This window comes from Oculina patagonica, unplaced genomic scaffold (assembly GCF_052425735.1).
Source record: "Oculina patagonica isolate OP01 unplaced genomic scaffold, crgOcupat unplaced959, whole genome shotgun sequence".
Taxonomy (NCBI): Eukaryota; Metazoa; Cnidaria; class Anthozoa; order Scleractinia; family Oculinidae; genus Oculina; species Oculina patagonica.
In genome coordinates, this window is record NW_027558865.1 from 1 (window position 1) to 7,774 (window position 7,774).

At 40.9% G+C, this 7,774-nt stretch overlaps 1 pseudogene across 1 annotated transcript; it reads right to left on the bottom strand.

Annotated features, from left to right (window-relative positions):
* Positions 1–68: 68 nt before the first annotated feature.
* Positions 69–7,255, bottom strand: LOC144641455 (uncharacterized; annotated as a pseudogene). Its single transcript, XR_013568558.1, has 8 exons — positions 6,876–7,255; positions 5,738–6,103; positions 4,767–5,000; positions 3,212–3,592; positions 2,391–2,747; positions 1,737–1,805; positions 1,121–1,147; positions 69–83 (listed from the first exon to the last, which is right to left on the bottom strand). The product of XR_013568558.1 is annotated as an uncharacterized LOC144641455 (transcript).
* Between the last annotated feature and the right edge of the window lie 519 nt (positions 7,256–7,774).

The window sequence follows — 7,774 nt, forward strand, 5'->3', positions numbered from 1 at the left end:
TTGGTACAATTGTTTGTGTACGCATTGCGTGCCTAGGGTAGTTTCGACAAACAAAGAAAATAACTTACCTTGTGTGGGTGTACCTGTTTGGAAAAACAAAATATGGATAAATTATTTTATAATTATGTTATACCACAACAATTGTTTAGCTTCTGTGATCAACAGCTTAAGTTAAGAACTTGCCCACGAGCAGCCTCACGCTTGGAGAACGACGACGGGGAGGAGTCTGGGGCGGAAGCGCGAAATCGCTTCGCCGACTCGTGTGTTCCCTAAATGTCAGGCTGATCGTAGGATAGCTAAGAACGCACCGACTAAAGTATTTTTGTGTTGATTTTTTTAATGTCTGCTTGGCGTACGAAAACTCTTTCAACGTTCTCTAATCGATCAGAAGATAGGTGGCCTTTCATTAGCCAAGTGCAAAACTAAACACAATGGCAGTTTCGCTCCCTGAAGTTTGGTTTTAGTTTTCCATTTTACTAGTTTAATTTTACTGTTTTAACTAACCAAACAAATGTATTCTCTCTTGGCACTATAAAATCTCAGAACGTGCTGTTAGTGGCTACTAGCCTCCATTCTTTGCTATCATCTAATTTCCCCTTTTATTTTATGTTTTTTTACCGAAGATTAAAGAAAAATCTTTCCCAAGCTATTAATAAAAAATATCAAGTGACAACTACATTATTACGTCGTAGTTCTGAAGAGTTTCAGAAAGTTTCCTGTTCTGGGACAAAGCTAACTTTCTTACCATTAGACTTACCAGTAGTACATCATTAGTCTTAGTATGTACTAAAACAGTGTGGATAGCGTTGCTGACACGCTCTGATTGGCTACTCAAACTCGGAATATTCTTTGCTATTCACCTCCGAAAAACTCGCGCGCGTAAATTGTAATCGTTGACACCACTAGCCACTTCCACTAGGCCAGTTGTTTGAATGGCGAATAACGCTATCCACCTGATTAATCGCTATCCAGTGGATACATGTTAACAAAACATACTACGCTATCGACTGGACAGTGATTTATTCAGCGGAAAGCGTTATCCACCCTTTGAACAACTGAGCCGCCCAGTAGTACATCAGAACCAGTAATGAACACACTAAAATGCAAATTGTCGTCTCACCTGTTTGATTTGCAGTTGATGTATTTTCTTAATGAAAAAAAGAATATATTTTAATTATTAAAAAGGAACTTGATGACGACATCTGTTTTAATTTTATTATTGTGTTATAACTTTGCTTGCAAGCTCTTAACAAAACAAAAATGTTAAATTTCATTTAATTATAAAATTGTGACCGTATATAACAAACAAAGATGATCTCCACCGAGTCACTGTAGGCAGCGTGACGTAGCTACATTGCTCCACCTCCCCCCTCCCCCCCCCCCCCCACTAACATATACATCCCTCAGAGCCTGTTTTCTGTAATCTCCTAAACGGACGCGGTCCGTGTAAGACTCGCGAAGATAGAGAACTTAAGGCTGTATGTTTCTTTCTATTTATTGTACAACAACCTAAGCGTTTTGCTGTATAGAATTGCAACAGAGTACCTATCTCCATATTCGCGTTCAAATACTTCTTCAACAAACAGTTTCCTAAATGCTATGTCTTAATAAGGGATCATTTTATACAGGCGATGTTTGGAGCAATATTTATTGCGATTTCAACTGCGGTGCTTACTCTCTTCACATATGATATCAACTTATTATGAGGCGAAAGGAGAACAATCTGTAGTTCCTACCTGTCGTTGGTTGAGGTTTTTGAGTAGGAATGGTTATCGGTTGTTTGGGCACAGAGTTCTCTTTGTAGGCTACAAAAAAGAATTGAAAAATAGGAGATTTAGATCTATAAATTGAAAATTCTGTGTTTGTTTACAAGACATATATATAATCAAGTAAGCAAGTAAGCAATGGCAAGATCCTTACGGTGAGCGTATTAATTTAAGCTATTGAGGGAAAGAAACCTAAAAAAAAATTCACGGCTACAGCTGGATTCCCATATTCACTTCTGCGAATGCCGGTGCGACGCTCTACCAACTGAGCCATGAAGCCACACACTCGCTCATTTGCATTTAAAAAACGCGCCTTGCTCTGAAAAAGGAATACTTTTTGAAAAATTAAAAGATGTTCTTAACATTTATTGTAGCACATACATTTCTGATAACATTGACGCCTTTCATTGCATGACATAACTTCAAAGATATCAGTAATGATACTTCTGAAAGTGATAAATGATCATCCCGTTGAAGCCCTGAATTTTTTTCAGGCTTCTTTATTCCAATTGCTTAAATTGGAAATTCACTGCGATGATCATTTTTTACCTTCATATCCATCCGCAGTTCATATATGAATTATTTCATATACATTACATCAATGATACTTCTCTTTTAACTTACGCTGATTAAGGAAAAGTCCTCTAAAGCCTTTTGATTGGCCTCGAGAGTCAGATTTGAAGACGACATACACCACAGGGCTTTTGGATGCCACGCCCTTTTCAGGAGGGGGACTATCTCCGTTGAATTCCGCAAGGAGAGGTGCTTTCTCGTCCCATCCACTGTAGATTCTCACCTTATCTCCGTCTTTACCCTTTTGTAAGTGAAACTCTGGGAATTTTATTAGAATCTGCTCAGTTGGAGGTGTTTTCTTCTGTACCAGGAAGCGCCACGAGCAGAACTGCGAGTTTGGGTATCCATCACTGAGGTAGTTTGGTGACATGAACTCCTGGGATTTCTCACTGATGGTGAAGTGACAGGCTGCTCGAGAGACAAAACAAAGAATTGTGTTCTAAAAAGGCCCAACCAATCTTCTTTTCCCATTTCTAAAGTTTATCGCCATAAACGGTGCGTGGCATCTCTTGTGCGCAGCGTAACAGTCCGTTTATTGAGCTTTTAAATTAATTGAAAAATCGTTCAGTGACGTCTCCAGTGCTCTGACCAATCATAAAAAGCAGATTTTTTTCAAGCCAATCAGGAGCATTGTCAGAAGCAAAACGAAAGCTAATGATGAGCTCAAATATGCATGTTTTCCTGCACTTACTTTCCCGCCTGCTCTTTACACGAGTTGCACGTTTTCCCGCGCTTTACACCACTTGCACGTTTTCCCGCGCTTGGTACTGGTTGCACGTTTCTTCTTTAAGTTCTGATTGGTTTATTACGTTTTTAAGCGTTCGCTCTGATTGGCTAGACGCTAGATAACATGTTTTTGTCGCTGTACTTACCTTCATAGTAACAGTACATGATCGTAATGTTGGCCTTCCCTTGTTCGAATGGATGAGTTCCATTCATGGAATCTTTGTTCTTTGTGTCTTCATTGTCATGCCGTATATACTCCTTTGTGGCAAGGGCTCCCTTCACACGCTGACACTCTGAAGTGTTGTAAGCCATCAGGTAAAAAGGACTCATCACGGGGAGGGAGATAGGCTCCAATTTGTTACCATCTGTTCGACAGCAGTAGTAAATTTTTGTATCTTTGTTGTATACGCCGTCAGGAATTGTCCCTCCTACCTTGTTTATGTTTTTGTGGTCTTCGTCGTCGAAGAAGATATATCCCTCGGTAAGGCCTTTTGGGCATTTGAAATGTTTGTAGATGCAATATTGACCTAAGACAAACAATTTAAAACAAACTTATTATATGATAGTGCCATACTTTGCCTCAAGACGTTTTCATGTAAATGTACAATTAAGCCTTATCAAAGGCACATCCACGATAAAATTGGAGAAAAAATTGCGGGACAAAAAAAAGTGCTTATCCAAGTAATTTTCCTGTTAAATCAACGTTTTGAGTAATCTTTAGGAAGAAGTTTAAAAAGTTAACATCTCCAAGACAACAAGATACAGAATAGGATATCTGTTTTCGCAACATTCTTGCGAAAATCGGTGCGTCAGGTTTTCGGATGGAGGCTCGCTTACGAAAATATGTCTGTATGGAGGTAGACGGGGTCTGATAAGCCTCAAAGGAAGCGTGTTTGTCTGTGCAGAAACTCATAAGAATAATGCAAACAGGCTTCTTTATGCTTTCCTTACGTGGCATAAGAATAAGCATAAGTGTTTTGGGGCTATAGGCGCCCAGTCCTTATTCGCGAATCAAACTGAGGTACCAGTCATACCAGCACCTTTGCAGCACGAGTCGCATCCGGGTTACTCTTGATGCAGTGATTTGACACAATCTTTACCCGATTTTTCTGTTTGCTCGTGGGATATATACAAGCTCTATGAAACGCCACTCAAAAGTATTTTCAAGTGTGAACAGCCTCTAAAAATAGTAATCTTAGCCAGGTCTATGGGAAGGTCTATGAGAACGCCAGGTCTATGAGAACGTAATTGAGAATTTAAGGGACTATGTCACGGGGAACTCGCAGTGTTTTGGTCTAAACTGTTCTGAAATAAGTGGTAGGCAACTTTTTCCATGAAAAACATTGTCTTTGAACGTTAACGGAAGATTTAATCTTTATTTGGGGATAGAAATAAAAAAACTCTCGTTTTTTTAATGCGCGCGGAAACAACTTGAAAACGTTGGCTTACGTTTCCAAATTTAATCCTTTTCCATCCGTGCCATCCGCACCCAAACGCGCTTTTAAACAGTTTAAGTGCTCTAAAATAGCAATTGTTTAAAAATGGACCATTATTTTTTAGGTTTCCTACGACAAACATATAAATTGGGTTGTTCAAAAATCTGTTAAAATTCGTGACATAGTCCCTTCAAAACGGCTTCAAAATTAAACCAAACGCCCTTGCTTTTCTTACGATTGCAAGAACTGTGAATGACGTGTTCACCTTTCGGCCACTCCGCTCCCTTTTTCTGTGTGGTCATGCAGAAACTCTTGTTCATGTCATTTTTATTGACCACAGTGTCCATGTGAAAGCTCTTGGATATCCTGTTATCTGGATTAGTGTCTTCAGTGTCCTGGTATCTCCAACCGGTTTTCCACTCAGGTGCGTTCGACATAGGACAGCCAAGCATTGGACGAGGCAGACCGTATGAACCTTTCGGCCACTGAGGACCCGTCACTGAAATACATGGTCATCAAACAGATTACAAGAAGATTGTAAAACTTAGAAAGCGTAATGGTATATTTGAGAAGGCATTAGTGGATTCTAAATTTTTATTGCTTTAACAATTTAGGGGATCAAGTGACCTCGGACGTAATTCCCGCCTTGGAGAATTTATGAGCCTGCGGTTTTCAGCAAGGATGTTGCTAAGCAATATGACGTTACACTCCTGACGGCTCGTGCAGTTTCCAGAAAGCTGATTGGGCAATTCAACTAGGAAAATGTACGATTGCTTTCACCAATAAATTAGCAAAATTGATCTTTGTAACGGTGGCAATTTCAACGAGCAAAGGTTTTCTTCCGCGTGAGGGCTTTAAAATTTTGAAGATACCCATCCATATAAGGGAGAAGTCAAATGCTGACTGCGGCCAACGCAGGCGCAACATTACCTTAATTCAGCTCCGAATTAACGAATGAGTCACTGTCTAACAACAACTGTTATTGCCACAAATGCAACGTGTCTAACACTGCTTGTTGAAGAATTACCTTTAGTAAATGAAGTTATTTTGGTGACGGTTTTCTTTCAGAGCGATAGAACGGGAACGTGAGTTGACGACGGCGCGCGCATTAAAAAAAGCCCATACTTGGGTGTTTTTATGCGCGTGCCGTCGTCAACTGACGTTCCCGTTCTCTTGCTAAATCAGTCTATAGACTTGGCGTTATCGCCGACCGAGGCCATACGACAGTTATCTTACCTTTACTACTAGTAAGTTTAAAGGTTCCGCGGAATCCTTTGGAGCGTTGTCTCGAAGGATCGGGTGCCATTGATATAAACTCCAAGGAAACAACATTTTTCCGTGACTCATAACCTTCAGCCTCGGGAGGTGTGTTCTTGTCAATGGTACCCAAGGAAGCTCCATTGTTCCAGTCATTGTGAATAGCAATTTTATCACCCCCCTCGAGTTTTGCTTCAAGAAAAGCAATGTGCAGCTTCTTATTTTCTGGAGCAACAAATCGCCACACGCACTTCTGAGCAAACGGGAATCCTTTACCGAAAAACTCCGGCGAAATGAACTCTCTTACAGTTTCATTGTTGTCCAAACTGTAGGTGTAGAGGCAACCTAAGAACGTAGAAAAGTAGAAGAATAATCCTCTTATTTACCTTGATGGCAGACATGGCAGAAGTAGACCAGATAAGAAAGGTTTCTTAAGGAGGAGGGATGGTACTCAACAAATTTTATATTGCGAGGCTCCTCCCCGAGACGCAAACCCTTACCATTTTATAGACCATTTTTAACAAAAAAGGTAACCCTTTCATATGCATTCCCTAGAAAATGGTTTTTAGCAGTAGTAGGCATCTGTTAGACAAAGTCCGCAGATTAAACGCGCTGTAAAGGTTGTTGCTGGTTGATAGCAGCGATTACTGTGGCTAAACAACACTTGGTTCAATTTGAGATTTGTAGTCACGGCCGTAATTCTGTCAGGTGAACTGTACCTCGGCTGTGGAAATTTCACAACTAGCCTTCTTCGTCTAGCGTTCTTTTGACTCTGCTGCCAGAGTGTTTTTCTGTTCTCCAACTGAAGTGCTATACGCATCTCCGCAAGTCAGTTCTCTTTGCCACGAGCTGTTCTTTCTCATATCCTTGCGTTCAAGCCCAAGGATTTCATGTCCATTATTCATACATCCTTACATTGGCATTGAATAACGCATTGAAAATCGCATTGATCTGTCCCCTTATTTTCTCTTGATTCAATCTGAACCAACAGAAAGAGTGCACTTCTCTCCCCCTCCTTCCTTAATTTTTCGCTAGCCGTTTTCGCGCTGCATCGCAACTAACCGAACGCCTGGAACAGGCAACACTGTATACTGAATGTATAGATAACAAAACTTACTTTCATAATAACAGTAAGAGATGTTGTGATTATTGATTCCTGCTCCGTGTGGATTACTCCCATTCTGTTTGTCCTTGTTGCCAGAGTCCTCAGTGTCAAATCGAATGTACTCCTCAGTAGCGATCGCGCCTTTCACTCGCTGGCACTCGGAGGAATTTTTAGCCTTGAGGTAAAAGGGCTTATTAGGGGGAGGGAGACAGGTGTAAATTTGTCACCATCCGTCCTACAGCAGTAGTAGATCAGAGTATCCTCGTTGTATATGCCATCAGGTAGTGTCCCTCCTTTCTTGTTGACATTCTTGTCTTTTTCATCGTCCCATTGTATGTAGCCTTCTTGGAATCCCTTGGGACACACGCCTTTCTTGTAGATACAATACTGGCCTAATGAAATAACCAAAGAAGTCAACTTAAGCCCGGTTTTCACTAGCGACCCAAGCACAAGCGCAAGCACAGGCGCAAGGATAACAGCTCTTTTTTCTCCGTGAAAACGGCTTCGACTCAAGTAAAAGCACAAGCACATTGCATTTGGATGCTTGTGCTTGTGCTTGCGGCAAGCACAAGCATAAGGATCGAAATTTGTCCTTTTTGCGTGATCGCGCTTGTGCTTGCGCTTGTGCTTGCGCTTGTGCTTGCGCTTGTGCTTGCGTGGCAAGTGAAAACCAGGCTTTACAATTCTTTTCAATACCTGCCCCATACCTTTTTTTTTTTCACCGGTAGCGAGAGCAACCGGTGTTGGGTGATCATTTTCTAAGCTTTCGTTACTTATATGCTAGGATTATCGGAAGAGGTTTGGTGTTTTCTCTTGAGAGTTAACGGGTTGGCCTTCTTTTTCGTTCCCACGAAGTTGTTCCCAAAAACACTTTTTAACAATTCCACTAAAATGAGTTTAAGAGCCTGACA